This window comes from Panthera pardus, unplaced genomic scaffold, assembly GCF_024362965.1.
Source record: "Panthera pardus isolate Hobbes unplaced genomic scaffold, ASM2436296v1 HiC_scaffold_20, whole genome shotgun sequence".
NCBI classification, from domain to species: Eukaryota; Metazoa; Chordata; class Mammalia; order Carnivora; family Felidae; genus Panthera; species Panthera pardus.
The window spans coordinates 58,310,939-58,328,218 of NW_026526766.1; the positions used below are offsets into that span (position 1 = coordinate 58,310,939).

General features: G+C 42.7%; 1 pseudogene; it reads right to left on the reverse strand.

The window, feature by feature from the left end:
• Positions 1-2,010: 2,010 nt before the first annotated feature.
• Positions 2,011-17,039, reverse strand: LOC109270221 (60S ribosomal protein L12-like; annotated as a pseudogene).
• Positions 17,040-17,280: the final 241 nt, after the last annotated feature.

The window sequence follows — 17,280 nt, forward strand, 5'->3', positions numbered from 1 at the left end:
AATAGAAGTCAGGGGACTTGGGCTTCAGCCCCAAATTTGTCAGTGAAATGGTTGAACATGTAGGCTCTGAAGCCTTATTACTGAGTTTGAATCCCAGCTCTACCCCTTCCTAGCTGCTCAGCCTCGAATAAATTGATTAGCATCTGTGTGCTTCAGCTCCTCATCTGTAAAATGGAGGTGATGGGGCGCCTGGGTGCCTCGGTCAGTTAAGCGTCCGACTTCGGCTCAGGTCATGATCTCACGGTCCGTGAGTTCGAGCCCCGCATCGGGCTCTGTGCTGACCGCTCAGAGCCTGGAGCCTGTTTCAGATTCTGTGTCTTCTTCTCTCTCTGCCCCTCCCCTGTACATGCTCTGTCTCTCTCTGTCTCAAAAATAAATAAACGTTAAAAAATAAATAAATAAAATGGAGGTGATGATATTGACTACCTCATAAGGTTGTCACGAAGCATAAATGAGGTAATATATGTAGTGTGCTTAGACTAGTGCCGGGAATTTAGTAAGTGTTACGTAAATGTTTATATATTATTATTACCTCAGAATCTTGCTTCATACTACCCCTTCTGCCTGGAATGTTCTCTGACTTTTTGCATACCCAGCCCCTTCTCATCTTTCAAGTCTTTGCTTACCGGTCATGTCCTGGAGAGACCTCCCTTAGCGACCTTATTTAGAAAAGATCTCTCACCCGCCCCAGTTATTTTCAATTGTAGCTCATGGTTTCATTCATAGCATACAACATAATTTATAACTGACTAATTAACTTACTTAATTGTTTGTTCCCTCTCCCCCTCCTCTAGACTGAGAACTCCAGAGGGGCAGGCTGGTTTTGCACAGCATTCCGAGCTCTCGGCACAGAGCCCAGCAGAATATAAGTTCTTGATAAATGTTTGGTGATTGAATGCCTGGACTATTCACTAAGTGACTGTGAAATGCTCATCCTCTCTCTGGCCTCACTCCTGCAGTAGATTGTAGGATCTGAGCTAGAAGCTTCTAGGGTTCTTAGAGTCTAAGATCTGCATGCTGGGCAACAAGATTCTTTTTTTTTTTTTTTTTAATTTTTTTATTAAGTACACTTTACACCCAGTGTGGGACTTGAACTCACCATCCTGAGATCAAGAATCCTATGCTCTACTGACTGAGCCAGCCAGGTGCCCTTGGGCAACAAGATTCTTGAGGGAGTCTGGCTGGCCGCCGTGTGTGTAAGGGTGGAGTGGGATGGGGAGGGAACTAGAAGTGTCCCATCAGCATCTGAAGCTGATGTTGGCCGAGGTGACTGGTGCTGCCCAGGATTCAGCTCTTCTCCTTTCAAAAAGGAGATCCAGTCAAAAGCCCTGGATCCACTCTAGGCTCAGCATCTAATTTGTTGTGTGGTTTTGAGTAAGCCCTTTCTCTCTCTAGGTGTTCCTCACTGCTTGAGAAGATTCCTCAACATGCCCTGAGGTAGGTGTGCTCTGAAAATCAAAGCCCAAATCATGTTTTGGCCACTTGCTTCACACTTTTAAAATTGGAATCTCTTCACTCATCCATCTTTCTAGACCTTCTTTTCACAGATATCCATTCCCACTTGAATACCTTAGTCACCCTACACCGAGTTTCTGGCATGTCTACAGCCAGTGGGGCACATCAGGGCTTTGCAGCAGGGAAGGGTAGTCTCTCTCTCTCTTCTTTGGTTACTAAAGCCATATGCAGTGGTGGAAAAGGGAGAGGGGTGGGGGATGGCTCCCCAAGTCCTGTTTAAGCCTCACCCTTTACCTGTGTGAGCTGGAGCAAGTTGCTTAACTTCTCTAGGTCTCAGTTTCCTCCTCTAAAACATAGGGGCAGCCACGCCCCCTTTGCACGGTGTGTTATAACGATTAAAAAGTAAAAAGTAAATAAAGGTCTGGCAGAGTGCCCAGTAAATGGTCATGCCAGGTGGCTGTTCTCCCTAACTGGGAAGATGCCCATGTTTTAGTAGATTTGTGGTCACTTGGGCTGCTGCCTTCAAGGAACAGTGAACACTGGATCATCCCTAGGTCATCCGTAGATCTTTTGCTCTGGGTCTCCAGTGGTGGTGTAAAACCCATCACTTGAAGACACAGCACCCTGGTGACCATTCTGAACACATTCAGTGGAGATTATTGCCAGGCTACTCGAGAGCAGAGACCTCAAAATGCAAGGCATGCTTGAAGGCTGTAGGGTTCTAAGGTCCTGAGAGGAAAAGGAAGGTGAGGGGAACACAAAGACTGCCTTCAGTCCCCAAAGTACCATGAAAAGAGAGTCATCAAATGCCCTTATTTGACAGGGAGGGTCAGGATAGCTTCTGACCAGCCCCTGGCACTAGGGGCTGCCCATATCATATCTTGGAGAGAGGAGTCAAGGATGAATCAGTAGCATTTCTGAAGATTGCCTGAGGGAAGCACTGGAAGCCAGTAGAGACATCAGGCAATGGGGAAGGGGAGAAGGAGAACTTCAGGGACAGGGAGGGGAGATAGTGGGGTGTCCTTGATCCATACTATAGTTGGAAAAGCTACATAGGGTGTGTAGGAGCCAAGAATGCTGTCTTCTCCATCCTGAGAACCAGGCTGATAATGGGGAGGATATGGAGAAGCAGATTTGGGGTTCTCAAGGGAATATTTTTCTACCAACTAAATCTCTGTTAGTCAGGCTTATTTGGGGGTTGCAAGTGACAGAAGCCCAAGTCAAGGAAATTTATGAGAAAAAGAGACCACTTTGGTTCATGTGAATGGATAGTTCAGGGTAGAGCTTCAGGGAGTTTAGGAACTTGAAGATGGTGCCATTGGGTGTCTCCCCTCCCTATGCCAGTTCTTTCTCTAGCTAACTTCATTCTCCCGCTGTGCAGATGGGCATCATAGACATAGTTGCAGATTCCAATCTTACCCAGTCCAAGCTTAGCGACCCCCATTGAAAAGCGCACATACAACCCTAGGAAAGGACTCTAACAGATCTAGCTTGCGTGCTATGTCTTCCCTCAGCCAATCTGCTGAAAATAGGAACTATGACTGTCAGGTCTGATCACACATGGAACCATATCAGTTAGGATCCAAACAGGAAACAGAACCTGCTCTGAACGAAGGGAGTTTATTGGTTATACGCAAGTGATGGGAGAGCTTCAGAAGCCTTCCTGAGAATGACGCAACAGCTCCAATATCACCAATAGCTAGGAGCTGTTGTTAACCCTAAATTGGAGGCATAAAGAGAAAAGATGGTATTTCTGGGGTCACCCAGCGGAAGTTGGGACCATGGTGGGTCTGTGAACCAGAGCTGGATCGAGCCGTGGAAGAAATGTTACTGCAGTACAGGAACCTGACCATCTCCCCCTCTGTGGAGGGGGGAGCAATACTTTGGCTTCTCCCTTTCCTCCCTCTCCAGTTTCCTACCAGTGCCTCCCGTTGGTCAGACTCACCCAAACCCCAGCCGAGAGCCTGGGACTGAGGGCCTGTGGCCCGCCCCCCTGCAGTACAGAGAGGGACGAGAGAAAAGCGAGGAATGGATGCGAGGGAATACAGGCCAGGGAGCAGCACATCACCTCTGTCCTGTCAGAACCACATGGAATGAAGAAGTAGCAGTTCCTCCAAAGGAAGCTGGGGCTGTTCGTAGAAAGAAGAAAGGATGCTGAACAGTATTTGCCACATATGAAATGGGTTGCTTTGTGAGGTACTGAAGGTGTTCAAACAGAGACTGGTTTCTCACCTGTCAGGGATCTTCTAGGGGCATATATGGGAAGATGGATGAGACTGTCTCTAAAACCCTTCTGGTTCTTATCTTGTGTATTTTCTACAAGGTTATTATTCTTATACTTTTAAGGTTTATTTATTTTTGAGGGAGAGGGAGCACGAGTGAGGGAGGGGCAGAGAGAGGGGGACAGAGGATCCGAAGCAGGCTCTGTGCTGACAGTAGAGAGCCCGATGAGGGGCTTGAACTCACAAACTGTGAGATCATGACCTGAGTGGAAGTCGGACGCTCAGCTGACTGAGCCACCCAGGCGCCCCTGCAAGGTTATTATTTTTAGACATGCTATTTCTCCCATAAGCCCAGGCCACTCATTTGTGTGATGAACACAGAAAAACAAACTTGTACACTGTAAGCAGATTTGATCTGGAACACAATGAGGAATCTGGCACCATCAAGTGGGCCACTGATTGTATATCCAGCTTACATCTGGTCCTTCCCGTTACATATTTGCTCCTGTGCCAGAAGTATCGTTGCCAGAGATGGTGAGACACTTAAAAGTTTACTTTTACCTTTTGGCAGAGTCAGTAAGCTGGATTATTAAAGTTTTGTCTTCCCTCTTTGAAACTCCCAAAAGAAATGAAATCACAGGAACAGATCTTGGCATAGAAAGAAAATGAGACAAAGAATGTAATCATAATACTAGTGAATGGTTTTCAGACTGACATCTGTACATTAAGAATATGTAAAAATACCAATTTCATGCTCTGACAACTTATTCTGCATCAGGGGTGGGGTAACGCCTTGGGAATGCCAAATGTCAAAGCATTACATAATGTCAGCTATTCATGTGCTCCTTTGACGAGAGATCACTGGGAATGGGAATTCCTTAAGGGAGCAATGTCTTAAAAAGAGGGAGGGGAGAGGGGAAGCAATGAAGAAAAGAAAGAAAGGAAGGAAAGATGGGACAAAGGAAGGGAGAACCTGTCAAGTCAGAATAAAAGAATGTGCAATGAGAAGTTAATATATATATTAAAAAAAATACATACAATCCCAAATCGAAGCTACCATGTGTTTAGATTATTCCTCTCTGTTTTGATTTTCCACAGAATATCCATGTCTGATTTTCTTTCACATGTGAACAGAGGGTTGTTTTTTTTTTTTGCCTGAATTCTGACAACATTGACAGAAATCTAAGTGTAAAAATTCATTCATGATCCTTTTGCTCCAACATATCAAACATGTTTTTCCTGTTCCGTTCTAGTTCTTGTCCAAATGCATACTTTCATAGAGTGGCCATCAAAATATAAGTAAAAACTCACCTGCTTTCTAAAATTTTATTGTAGCCATTTCCCTATATTATGAGATGGATTTTACAATGATCGCTTTAATTACTTAAGAACATTCCAAAGCATACTCGTACTATAATTTACTTGTCCGTTCTGGTGTTATTGGACTTTTAGGATTCCTCCCTACTTTTTAATCTTCGTATATTCAATATATTCAACAAACGTTTATATGACAGGTACTGTGCTAGACAATAGGGATTATCTGGAAGGATTCTGCTTCAGGGTCTAGGGAAGGAGACAGACAAAAGAATGCACAATTACAATTCAGAACTCTAGCCCCTTGCTACCCAAAGTGTGGTTCACAGACGGGCAGCATCAGCTTCAGCGGGGAGCATGTTAGAAATGGAAAATCTCAAGCCTCACCCCAGACCTACTGAATCAGAATCTGAATCTTAACAAGATCCCCGGGTGATTCGTGTGTTCGTTACTCAAGAAACTGACAGTTCCAATCCCTTCCGTCTACCTTGAAAGGTCACTTTATTGGTCATTTCCAGTCTTTCTTGCCTTTCCAATCTCTTCTTCACTTTCCAACAGCCATGTTGTCAGGTATCTCCTACTTAAAAACATCACAAGAGCTCCCCAAATCTTTTTTTTTTTTAAAGTAAGTTTACCCAACATGGGCCTTGAACTCAAGACCTTGAGATCAAGAGTCACATGCTCTTCTGACAGAGCCAGCCAGGCATTCACTCCCCCCCAATATTCATGCTACTCCCTATCTCTAGTATGCCCCTCAAAGACTTACCGCATGTTTCTCTGTAACCTCAAATTCAAGCACTCGGGCTTCTGTTCCCACCTCTTCACTCAGACTGCTCTGAAGATGGACTCTGGGCACCTCTTACTGCTGTGTCTGGTGAACTCTTTAGTTTTTACTTGGTGTTATCTGACACCACAGTCAATCTTGTCTCCCAAACTCTTCTAAAAGTCATCACTGCCTTCCAGTTTTCTCCTACTTCTCTTACCATGTTATCCTGGTATCTGATCTTTCCCCCTTGATCCTTTGCTGCTGGCTCCTTGGTCTGCCTCTTAAACTTTGGGGTCCAACTTCCAGAATTGTGTCCTTATCTCTTCTCACTCTATATATCATCCCTAAATAAGCTCATTTCCATCCAACATTTTTTTTTAAGTTTATTTATTTATTTTAAGAGAAAGAGAAGGAGAGAGACAGGGAGAGAGTGCGTGTGCACACATGTGAGTGGGTGGGGGCAGAGAGAATGGAGAGAGAGAATCCTAAGCAGGCTCCTTGCTAATAGCATGGAGCCCAATATGGGGCTCGATCCCATGAACCGTGAGATTATGGCCTGAGCTGAAATCAAGAGTTGGACACTTAACCAGCTAAGTCACCCAGCCATCCCTCCTTCCAATATTTCAAATGTCATGTCCAACTGAAGATTCCCAAGTATACAACTCATATACATGTCGTACTCTCTTTTGAGCACCTTTCCTCTATGTCCAACCACCTTCCGGACTTTACCACTTGGATGTCCAAAGGTGCCTCAGTATCAATGAGTCTAAAAGTGGTTCCCTTCAAAAAAATCTGCTCTTCCTCTGGTTTCTCTGTCTCAATAAATGGTTCTACCCACTACCCAATGACTCTTCCCCTTCTCTACATTCAACTAACTGGTGTGTATTTTTTTTTTTAAGATTTTATCTTGGGGTGCCTGGGTGGCTTAGTTGGTTAAGTGTCTGACTTCATGATCTCATGGTTCATAGGTTCGAGCCCCGCATCAGGCTCTGTGCTGACAGCTCAGAGCCTGAAGCCTGCTTCAGATTCTGTCTCCATCTCTCTCTGCCTCTTCTCTGTTCATGCTCTCTCTCTCTCTCTCTCTCTCTCTCTCTCTCTCTCTCTCTCAAAAATAAATAAACATTAAAAAAAAAGTTTATCTTTAAGTAATCTCTATACCCAACATGGGGCTTGAACTGATGGCCATGAGATCAAGAGTTGTGTGCTCTACCAACTAGCCAACCAGGCATCTGTGCATTGTTAATTCTACCTCTCCCACATCTTTTGAGTCCCCCATTGCCATTTCCCCAATTCAGTTTTTGTCACCTCTCCCCAGGGTGACTGTAACAATTGTTTGACTGGTTGCCCTGCCTCTGCTTCCACCCTCCTTCTCTCATCCATTTCCAATCTAAAGTGATGGTATTATTTGTAATATGAAAATATAATCTTATTATACCCATGCTATGGCTGCTAAAGCTTTCTGAGGATGTCCAGACCTATTCAATCAAAACCTCAGGGAGGTGGGAGGAAAACAGGATTTTTGTCATTCTACTTTCCCTTGGTTGCAAATTACTGGCCAACAAAATAACATCCTTGGCTCTGCACTAACAGCCTGAACAGAATCAGCAGAATCCTTGAGAATTAAAAGAATACCTGCTCTGTGCTGCAAGGTCCCTGATGGATTTTAGATCAGCACAGTGCCCCCTTGGAGGAAGGCTACTGAAACTAGCCTTAGTAGTTTTCCTACTGAAACTAGACGATTTTTTTTTTTTTTTTTAACTAGCACATTGGCTCTGTCTGCCCAGGTAGCGACCAGAAGATTCTACTATTTCCCCTTTCTCTGAGTGCATCTCTCTACACTGTGGTAACCCCATCCAGTGGTGTGTTGGTAAATGTCTTTTATTTATTTTTATTTTTTAATTTTTTTAAGATTTTATTTTTAAATAATCTCTATACCCACAGTGGGGCTCAAACTCACAATCTTGAGATCAAGAGTTGTACCCTCCACCAACCAAGACAACCAGGCACCAAATGTTTAATAACTGGCTCTCAGGGGGAAAAAAGTCCCGATTTCAAGCAGCTACTAATTCCTCTGGCAAAAATATTCCCCCAATAGCCAGTTTCAAATTACCAGGGTGATGTCATTGGGAAGAGCAGAGCAGTAGCATATTCTACTGTATAGATCGGATAGACATAAACTTCTGGAACAGCAAAGGTAATATAATAATTAGGAAGTAGTGAATGTTGAGTATTTATTACCATTTTAAATTATAATTCACTTAATTGTAAGTTTACATAATTTAATTTTTAACAGTGACTATGTTTAACAACCAACTTGCAAAATTCTTTTTTTTTTTTTTTAATTTTTTTTAACGTTTATTTATTTTTGAGACAGAGAGAGACAGAGCATGAACGGGGGAGGGTCACAGAGAGAGGGAGACACAGAATCTGAAACAGGCTCCAGGCTCTGAGCTGTCAGCACAGAGCCCGACGCGGGGCTCGAACCCACGGACCGTGAGATCGTGACCTGAGCCGAAGTCGGACGCTCAACCGACCAAGCCACCCAGGCGCCCCTCAACTTGCAAAATTCTTGAAAATTTGACAACTGGCTCTCACGAGCTGGTATGAGCCAGGTCAAGCATATTATTGCCCCATCTCACCATGACTGGGTCACTCCACTTGGTCTAAGGCAACATTCTCCTAACTGGTGTCTTACCTCTAGTCTCACGTTACTAGCAGATTAGATAAAACATGCATTTGACCATGTTACTTTTCCTAAAACCTTCGTGGGTTTTGCTTATCCCGAGAAGAAAGCCAAATTCCCTATGTAGCATACATAGGTCTCTGAGACCTGGCTTCTGCCTTCCTTTAGAGCTTCCCAGACTATTCTTTCATGGTACATTCCCCCTTTCCCTACATCCCCCAACACGCTGTGCTCCAGTTAGGCAGTTCACGTGCAATTTCACTGACACATGAGGCTGAGTCTTGCCTCTAGGGCTCTGCTCCGGCCCAGCCTCCTTTCCAGCATGCTCCTCTCCTGTGCTGGTTTTTCCACAAGTGCTTTCGCCACTTACTCCTCTTACGAGATTCATGGAGTTGCTTCTGGAGATGTTTCTCATTATTTCAGTTATATATGAATCCTTCATTCTTGCGTCTCATGAACTTCATAATACATCTGTCTTAGAAGCTAAGAGCAGGACTGGGACAGAGCAGGAGCTCAAGTAGGTGCCTAGTAAATGAATAAATGAATGAGGGCCAAAGAGGCCGAAAGCCTAGTTGGAAAGATAGCGCGATGAAGGTCAGGAGGCAGGATTAGGCTAGTCCTTGGTCTTATTTAACCAGAAAAGCTATGTCTTCCTACAGAGATAGGAGATCTCAGCGTTGGAAGGGAATTTACGGGTTCTGAGGCTCTGGGGAAGAGGCAGTTCCTAATTCTGACACATGCTACAACATGGATTAACCTCGACGACATTATGCTCAGAGACAGGATGCTAAGCCAGTTACAGAAAGACAAATACTATACGATTCCACTTATATGAGGTACTTAGAGGAGTCAAATTCATTCACAGAGACAGAAAGTAGAGTGGTGGCTGCCGGGGGCTAGGGGAGGGGGAAACGGAGTCAGTGTTTAATGGACACAGAGTTTTAGTTTGGGAAGATGAAAGTGTTCTGGAAATAGATGGTGCTGATGGTAGCATGACAATGTTAATATATTTAATGCCGCTGAACTATCTGCTTAAAAATGGTTCAATGGGGGCGCCTGGGTGGCTCAGCCGGTTAAGCGGCTGACTTCGGCTCAGGTCATGATCTCTCGGTCCGTGAGTTCGAGCCCTGCGTCGGGCTCTGTGCTGACAGCTCAGAACCTGGAGCCTGTTTCAGATTCTGTGTCTCCCTCTCTCTCTGACCCTCCCCCGTTCATGCTCTGTCTCTCTCTGTCTCAAAAATAAATAAACGTTAAAAAAAATTAAAAAAAATGGTTCAATGGTACGTTTTTATGTTACATACATTTACCACATGTTTTTTAATTTAATTTAATTTAATTAATTTAATTTAATTTAATTTAATTTAATTTAATTTAATCTTATTTTATTTGAGAGAGAAAAAGCACACTTGCACCAGCTGGAGAGGGGCAAAGGGAGAGAGGGAGAGAGAGAGAGAGAGAGGGAGAGAGAGAGAGAGAGAGAGAGAATCTCAAGCAGACTCCACACCCAGTGTAGAGCCAGATGTGGGATCATGACCTGAGCCAAAATCAAGAGTCCGACACTCAACCGACAGAGCCACCCAGGCACCCCTACCACATGTTTTTTCAAAAGAAGTTTCCTAGATCTGAGTTTAGGGGGCTAGAGGACTGAGTAGAGTGGGAGTAGAGCAGTAATGAAACTCATCTTATGACTGATTTCCCTCCCTTGCTCCCTCCCTCTCTCCCTAGAACAGTGATCCTGGGCCAGGTCCTGGTTTGGGGGCTAATGCCTGTGTGTGGGGACTCAGAGGTGAATAAGACAGAGTACTTGCCCTGGAGGAGCACTTGCGGCAGGTAAGTGGGGGGGGGGGGGGAGAGAAAGGGATGTATGGGAGCCACGTTCACAGGTGGGATGATGAGGGAGACCATACAGCACGACCCTCAATTTTCCCACTCCTCTCCTTCCCCCTCCGACCCCAATAGTGTGCATCTTTCTGAGAGGAAACCCCGCACTCTTCCTGGTACCGAGATTAGATGAGAGCATTTAATTGCATTAGAAGAAACATCTGGCTCTAATTATGGAGCTTTAAATGGGGCCTTTATATTTGACACTTGGAATTAAGACTAGTGAATCCTCCAGATGTTTTTGAAATAAACTAAACTATCTCACGGACAACAGGAAAGTAATTGGAAATGAACCCAGAGAGACCCTGAGCATAAGTGGTCTGAGGAATCAGTTTAAACAGATTAGAGCCCATTGTATCACTTGCAAACGATCTTTTAACACTGAATGCATATGCGGAAGAATCTTAGAATCTGGGAACCCAAAGGGACCTGCCTTTGCAATAATTAAGTCTGGCTCCTTGTTTTGTAGGTGAGGAAATTAAAGTGCACAGAGATAAATGTTCACACAGTAAAACCATGTCATACCCGGCCCTACACCCTTCTCCTTTGCTTCCAGTGTAGGGTTCTTTATTTCCTGCTCACCTTTTGCTTTAACACGATGTTCTAATGTTTTTTTGTTTGTTTTCTTTTATTTGTTTGTTTTTTCTTTCTAAATGTAGGACTTTCTCTTCCAGGACTGCAATGAATCAGTGAGGTAGAGGTGAGTCCTTCAAAATGATGGAGATATGTCGTTATAGGTTGAATTGTGTCTCCCAAAAAGATATGTTGAAGTCCTAACCCGTGGTATCTCAGAATGTGACCTGTTTTGGACATAGAGTCATTGCAGGTACAATTAGTTGTATAGATATGGTCACAGTGGAGTAGGGTAGGCCCCTATTCCAATCTAATATGCTGGTGGCTTTGTAAGAGGAGGAGAGAGGCACGCGGGGAGAATATGGCCATGTGACGACAGAGGCTGAGATTGAAGTGATGAATCTACAGGTCAAGGAGGATCAAGCATTGCTGAGAACCTCAGAAGCTAGAAAGGGGCAAGGAAGCATTCTTTCCTAGAGCTATCAGAGAGAGCTGGTTAGGAGCAAGATTAAGTTTGCTACTGAAGCTAAGTTGGTATCAGTTGAAACTAGATTGATATAAATTTAGGTGTTACCTGTAAACCTCACGGTAATCATTGAGACAATAACTAAAAAATTTACAGAAAAGAAAATGAACAGAGAATCAAAATGGTATACTAGAATAAATAAAAAACAAAAGAAGGCAGTGTTGGAGGATTTAGGAACAAAAAGATATCAGAAATGTAGAGAGCAAATAGCAAAATGGCAAAAGTAAGACCTGCATTGTCAACAATCACTTTAAATGTAAATGGATTAACGGAGCACCTGTGTGGCTCAGTCCGTTGACTGTCCAACTCTTGATTTCAGCGCAGGTTATGATCTCATGGTATGTGAGTTCAAACCCTGCATCAGGCTCTGCACTGATGATATGGAGCCTGCTTGGGATTCTCTCTCTCTCTCTCTCTCTCTCTCTCTCTGCCCCTCCCTTGAGCACTCTGTAAATAAATAAATAAATAAATAAATAAATAAACACCTTAAAAAAGTAAATATAAATGGGTTAAATGCACCAATTAAAAGACAGAGATTGGCAGAATGGCTAAAAAAATATATATGACCCCCCATATACCACTTATAAGAGTAGCATAGACTCATTTTTGAACCAAACACATAAATACAGGGATTGGGTCTCTTTTTCTCATCATTTTTCCATGAACGACACATAGTAGACTCTTAATGAACATTTATTTGAATGAATGAAACAATGAAGTTATTATCAATCTTAAAATTTGTAAATCTGATTTACAAAAATTGCATTATGTTTTAGTTACCATTTATCTGGCTATTAGGAAGATCAATTATTATCCCATGGTGGCTCAGTTAGTTAAGGCATCCGACTCTTGGTTTTGGCTCATATCATCATCTCATGGTTTGAGAGTTTGAGCCCTGCGTCCAGCTCTGTGCTTACAGACCCCCTTGCTTGGGACCTCCCTTTCTCTCCCTATCTCTCTGCTCCTCCTCCGCTCCACTAGCACATGTTCTCTCCCTCTCAAAAATAAATGAACTGAAAAACAATAAAAATAAAGGAATTATCTCATGTTAACCAACTGTTTTTATTTCTCTGTCTACAAGTACCTGTTTGAATCCTTGGCTCTTTTCCTATGGTGACATTTAATTTCCTAATTGATTTGTGAGAATTCATTATATGTTATGGTTAATATCGTTTAGTGTATGTGAAAGAAGTATTTTCTCCTATTCTGTGGTTTGCCTTTTAATTTTTTAATGTTTTCTTTCTCCTTAAAGTACTACATTTTAAAATGCTTTTTCTAATTCATATGTAATTTGTCAGGAATTTATTTTTTGAATGGAGGTAGGCTCTAATTTCATGTTTGCAGTTTTTTTCAGCATCATTTATCAAATATTCCATATTTTCACCGATTTGAAGTGCGATCTTTATCACACACCAACATACACACTGACTTTTGATGTTTATTCTTCTTCAATACCACATGAGATCCATTTTAGTCCTGATAGTCTGTGTTTACCTGTTGGTCCTCACTTGATTGCAGTACTCTTTGCAGCCTACAGCTTTTTTTTTTGTTTTTTTTCCCCAGAGATATGTAACTTTTACCCTCTACTGCCTAGTAGCTCCCATCATTCCCTGCCCACTGCTTTCCTGGTCCCATTTCACACAATTCTATCCTGGTCTAATCTGGTCAATGTTTGCCCAGGTGGTCCTTGAAGACAGGAAACTGGAGCCTTGATAACACGACCTGAGCAGAATCGGAGTTTGGGTCTGCTGAGCAGCCTAAAGCTTTTTTAGGGTACTGTTCGGTCAGGTATATAGATTCTTCCCTGTGCCAAGAAACTGAGGCAGATGATAAAAACTCTGCCTGTCCCCCAATAGCTGAGCACAGGCACAGAAGAGACAAGGTTAGAGAGTAAGTTCTGAGAGCAACAGCACAGCAGGGGAAAGAAGCCTTTTCGAGAGAGAGACGCATTGAACATTCTGACGAAAATGTGTAGTAGTTCTAGGATTTTAATGTCTAGTAGCAAAGCAAGAATAGGGATTGCCAGGGTCATGCAAATATAGTTGTTGAAGATTGTACAGAAAGTGTGAAGTGTGAGGTATTGCAGATAGGGAGATTAGCATCTTCTGCAATTAATAGGTCTGATGCAAGAGAAATACGGCACAAATGCACACAGGAATCAGTCTTGAAAGAATATCAGATCCAGAATGAAGGCAGAGGTAGAAGATATGGACTCTATCAGAATAGAGACAGTCATTTTAAGCCCCACCTTGCTAGTGGTTTCACCAATTTAGTAAGAAACAATGGATATTAATGGTTGAGACACAAAGCATGACATCTATAATTTATTTTATATAATTGTGTTTAAGTTGATTGTTGTCAACTGTATATAACTCATTTGATAGGGCAATCTTGATTATTCTCAATTAATTTTTTTCTGTTGTCAATCTAAAGTCCTGAGTAAAATAATTCATTGCTAATGTAGTTACAAAGACATGTCTGGACTGAAAATTGCAGGCATGATTCTGGAGTCTGGGGCAGGCAGGTAAAGAAAGCAGATCCCTCATAGAATGAGACATGAATAAGGCTAGTCCCTTTCTGGGTATGTGTGTCCCTTCATGCATTAGAATCTGTGGGTTTAGGGCTCCTGGATGTTTAAAATAAAGGCATAACTTTGGGAGTGTGCTGCTTCTCAACGCATTACTGATGATATGCTTGAGATTTCTTGTATGGAATCTAATGATTCTTAAATAAATTAGAATCTCAATGGGCTTGCTAGTCAATGGTCCTTATATACTCACTTAGATCTGAGCCTTGAGGAATACAATTCTAACTAGGGATAATAACAAATGAGTATAGAATTCTTGAAATACTAGCTCCGTATCCTAGGATTTTATTGTAATGTGGCCATTATCATTTATATAGCTTAATTTATAGCATATATATTTTTAAATTTCATGATTTTATAAGGAAAAGAGGTCTCTAAGAAAAATTAAAAGCCATCTATACGAAGGTCCAAATTTTCAAGAATGATTTCATAGCCTGGATGAAAATTGCGTGCTCCCTCCATCACCTTGCAATTTGAAGAACTGCAAAATCATGAATAATAAAAAAGGATGTTAAACTTTTCAACAAATCCAGATGGGTACCAATGTCATTGAGAATTCCCGAGAATCACCTTGATTGCTGCTTCAGACTCAAAGCCTGTATTGAATATCACTTCTCAGTTGCAAGGCATGGGCTTTAAGTGATAACAGTTTCTACAATTACATTTTAAAATTATACAGACATTAAGTTTGTATTTGTGGCAAATGCGAAACATCCAAACTTTAAAGGGCAACATTCACTCATTTCACTTGCCAGCCTCTATTTCTGCCTCAACCTTTCAGACTTCGGTGCAACAGAAAGAATGCTGGATTGTGAACTGGAAGCCACTGTTAACACAAACTTTTGCTGGGAACCTGCAAGCTTCTTTTTTTTCCAAGCGTTAGTTTTCCCTCCTGAAAAATGAGGGCATTGTACTAGATGTCCCCTTCAGTCATTATTCTAGGGTTTCTTTTTTTAGGGTAGGAAGAGAAATCACCAATGAAATGAGCAGCCAAAGTACTCAAGTTATTTTTTGCAGGGCATGAGGCTGGGTAGAAAGAAAGCTCATTAGGTGGCATGGAAATGTGTCCATTTGTGGGTCCTGCTTACTCACCTCTGTCTCCCTTTCTCCCTGCCTCATGATGTGTCCTGGACACTCAGAGCCACTGGTTGTTTCTCAGTGCAGGAGACTCACATCTGTCAGTTTCCTCCCTTTATCTTGTTCCTTTGCCAGAAGATTCCCCTGCCTTCTCTATCTAGCAAATTCTGACCCATTCTTAAAAAAATTTTTTTTTTAATGTTTTATTTATTTTTGAGAAATGAGAGACAGAGCATGAGTAGGGGAGGGGCAGAGAGAGAGGGAGACACAGAATCTGAAGCAGGCTCCAGGCTCGGAGCTGTCAGCACAGAGCCTGTCACGGGGTTCGAACTCGTGAACCGTGAGATCATGACCTGAGCTGAAGTCAGACGCTTAACCTACTGAGCCACTCAGGCACCCCTCAATGTGTCCTTGTTTATTTTATTCCTCATTTTTCTATTTCTTTTTGGTTGTCAAATGATCCTTTGAAATATTTTCCTTTGTGGGGCACCTGGGTGGCTCAGTCGGTTGGGCATCCGACTTCGGCTCAGGTCATGATCTCTCGGTCTGTGAGTTCGAGCCCCACATCAGGGCTCTGTGCTGACAGCTCAGAGCCTGGAGCCTATTTCGGATTCTGTGTCTCCCTCTCTCTCTGACCCTCCCCTGTTCATGCTCTGTCTCTCTATGTCTCAAAAGTAGATAAACGTTTAAAAAAATAAAAAAAAAGATATATTTTCTGTTGTAGTTCTGAACTAGCTGGGCATTCCACTGCACTACTAGTGATGTCATCTGTGACGTCATGAGGGTGGCGGCCACCAACATTGCAGCCTACGGATTGGTCAGTCCCCAGGATCTCTTCAATAGTTCCAGAGAATTCTCTGGCTAAAGATCTGTGCCACATCTATTGGGCAATGTTTACAATCTCATCAAAAGTGATATTTTCACTGTGCTTAATGTGTTTCTGCTTCTTTCTGTTTCTTGGCAGTTTCTTGAGGGCTCTGATGATCAGGGCAGAGGCAGAAGATACCACTTCAATCTGGGTCTGTTCGTTCTGAATGGTCAGTTTCACTGTAATCCTCAGACCCTTGCAGTCACTGGTTGCCTTGGTGATGTCATCACCAGTCTTTTTTGGAGATAGACCCAGGGGCCGATTTTTGGAGCCAATGCAGATGTGGTATCAACTTCCCCACTGGTGCACCTCAGGTATATAAGTGACTTTGATCTTGTGGGGGTTGAACTTAGGTGGCATGATAGAGGTGGCTGGTGTCTGATAACCCAGAATCGGGATGGCCTCCTCTGAGCCAAAAGCCACAAAGTATTTTATTCCTCATTAATGAATATTTATGCCGTTTCCATTTTTCTTACCACAATCTTTGTACATACACCTAAGGACATAGGTAATTTATAATTTTGATACTTCAGATAGCTTCCCTCAAAGGCTTTTCCAATTTGTATTCTCATCCACTGTGTATGAGATTGTTTGCATTTTTCTGATTATTAGTGATGCTGAACACCTCTTATCATTGTTCATGGCTGTTTGGATTTCTTTTGTGAATTGCCTGTTAGGATTCTTTGCCGTTAGAATGCTGGATTGATGTTTTTTTTTTTACTGACCACTTACTTGGCGTCCCCCTCTGCAGAGGGAGGCTTTCTCCGCTTCTAAACGCCCAGCTGCTCCCTCTGCTGCTGTCCCACAACATCGTTCATACTGCACGCAGGCCTTCATTTAGCGGACACTCCATACTAAATCCACTTATTCCACAAGTGTTCTTTGTGAGCCTACCGAGTGCTTGGCCTTGGGCTAGGTGCTGGGTGTAGAGATAGAGGTAGGTCATCATAGTCTCTGCCTCAAAGAGTTTAGTTCTGAAAGGCAGCTTTGGGCATAGAAAAGAACATCGTTTTGGATTCAGACAAGACTTAGGTTTGAATCCCAGCTGTATGATTTACAGTAAGTCACCTGACCTTACCAAGTTGCAATTTCCATACCAGTGAAATGGGCTAACACCTCCCTCACAGAGTCATTTCGAGAATGGGAGAGAGGATAATATATTTGGAGTGACAAGCAAGGTCCTCTTACATAGTAGGCTCTCAGTGAATGAATAATAATAAGTACAAAAGCAACTGTTAAGTGAGTGGTCAAAATGATTAGTTAGTTCTCAGGGGTACTAGATATTACTGATAAACTAGAACCAAAGAAAAAAGGCAGCTCCTCCCTCT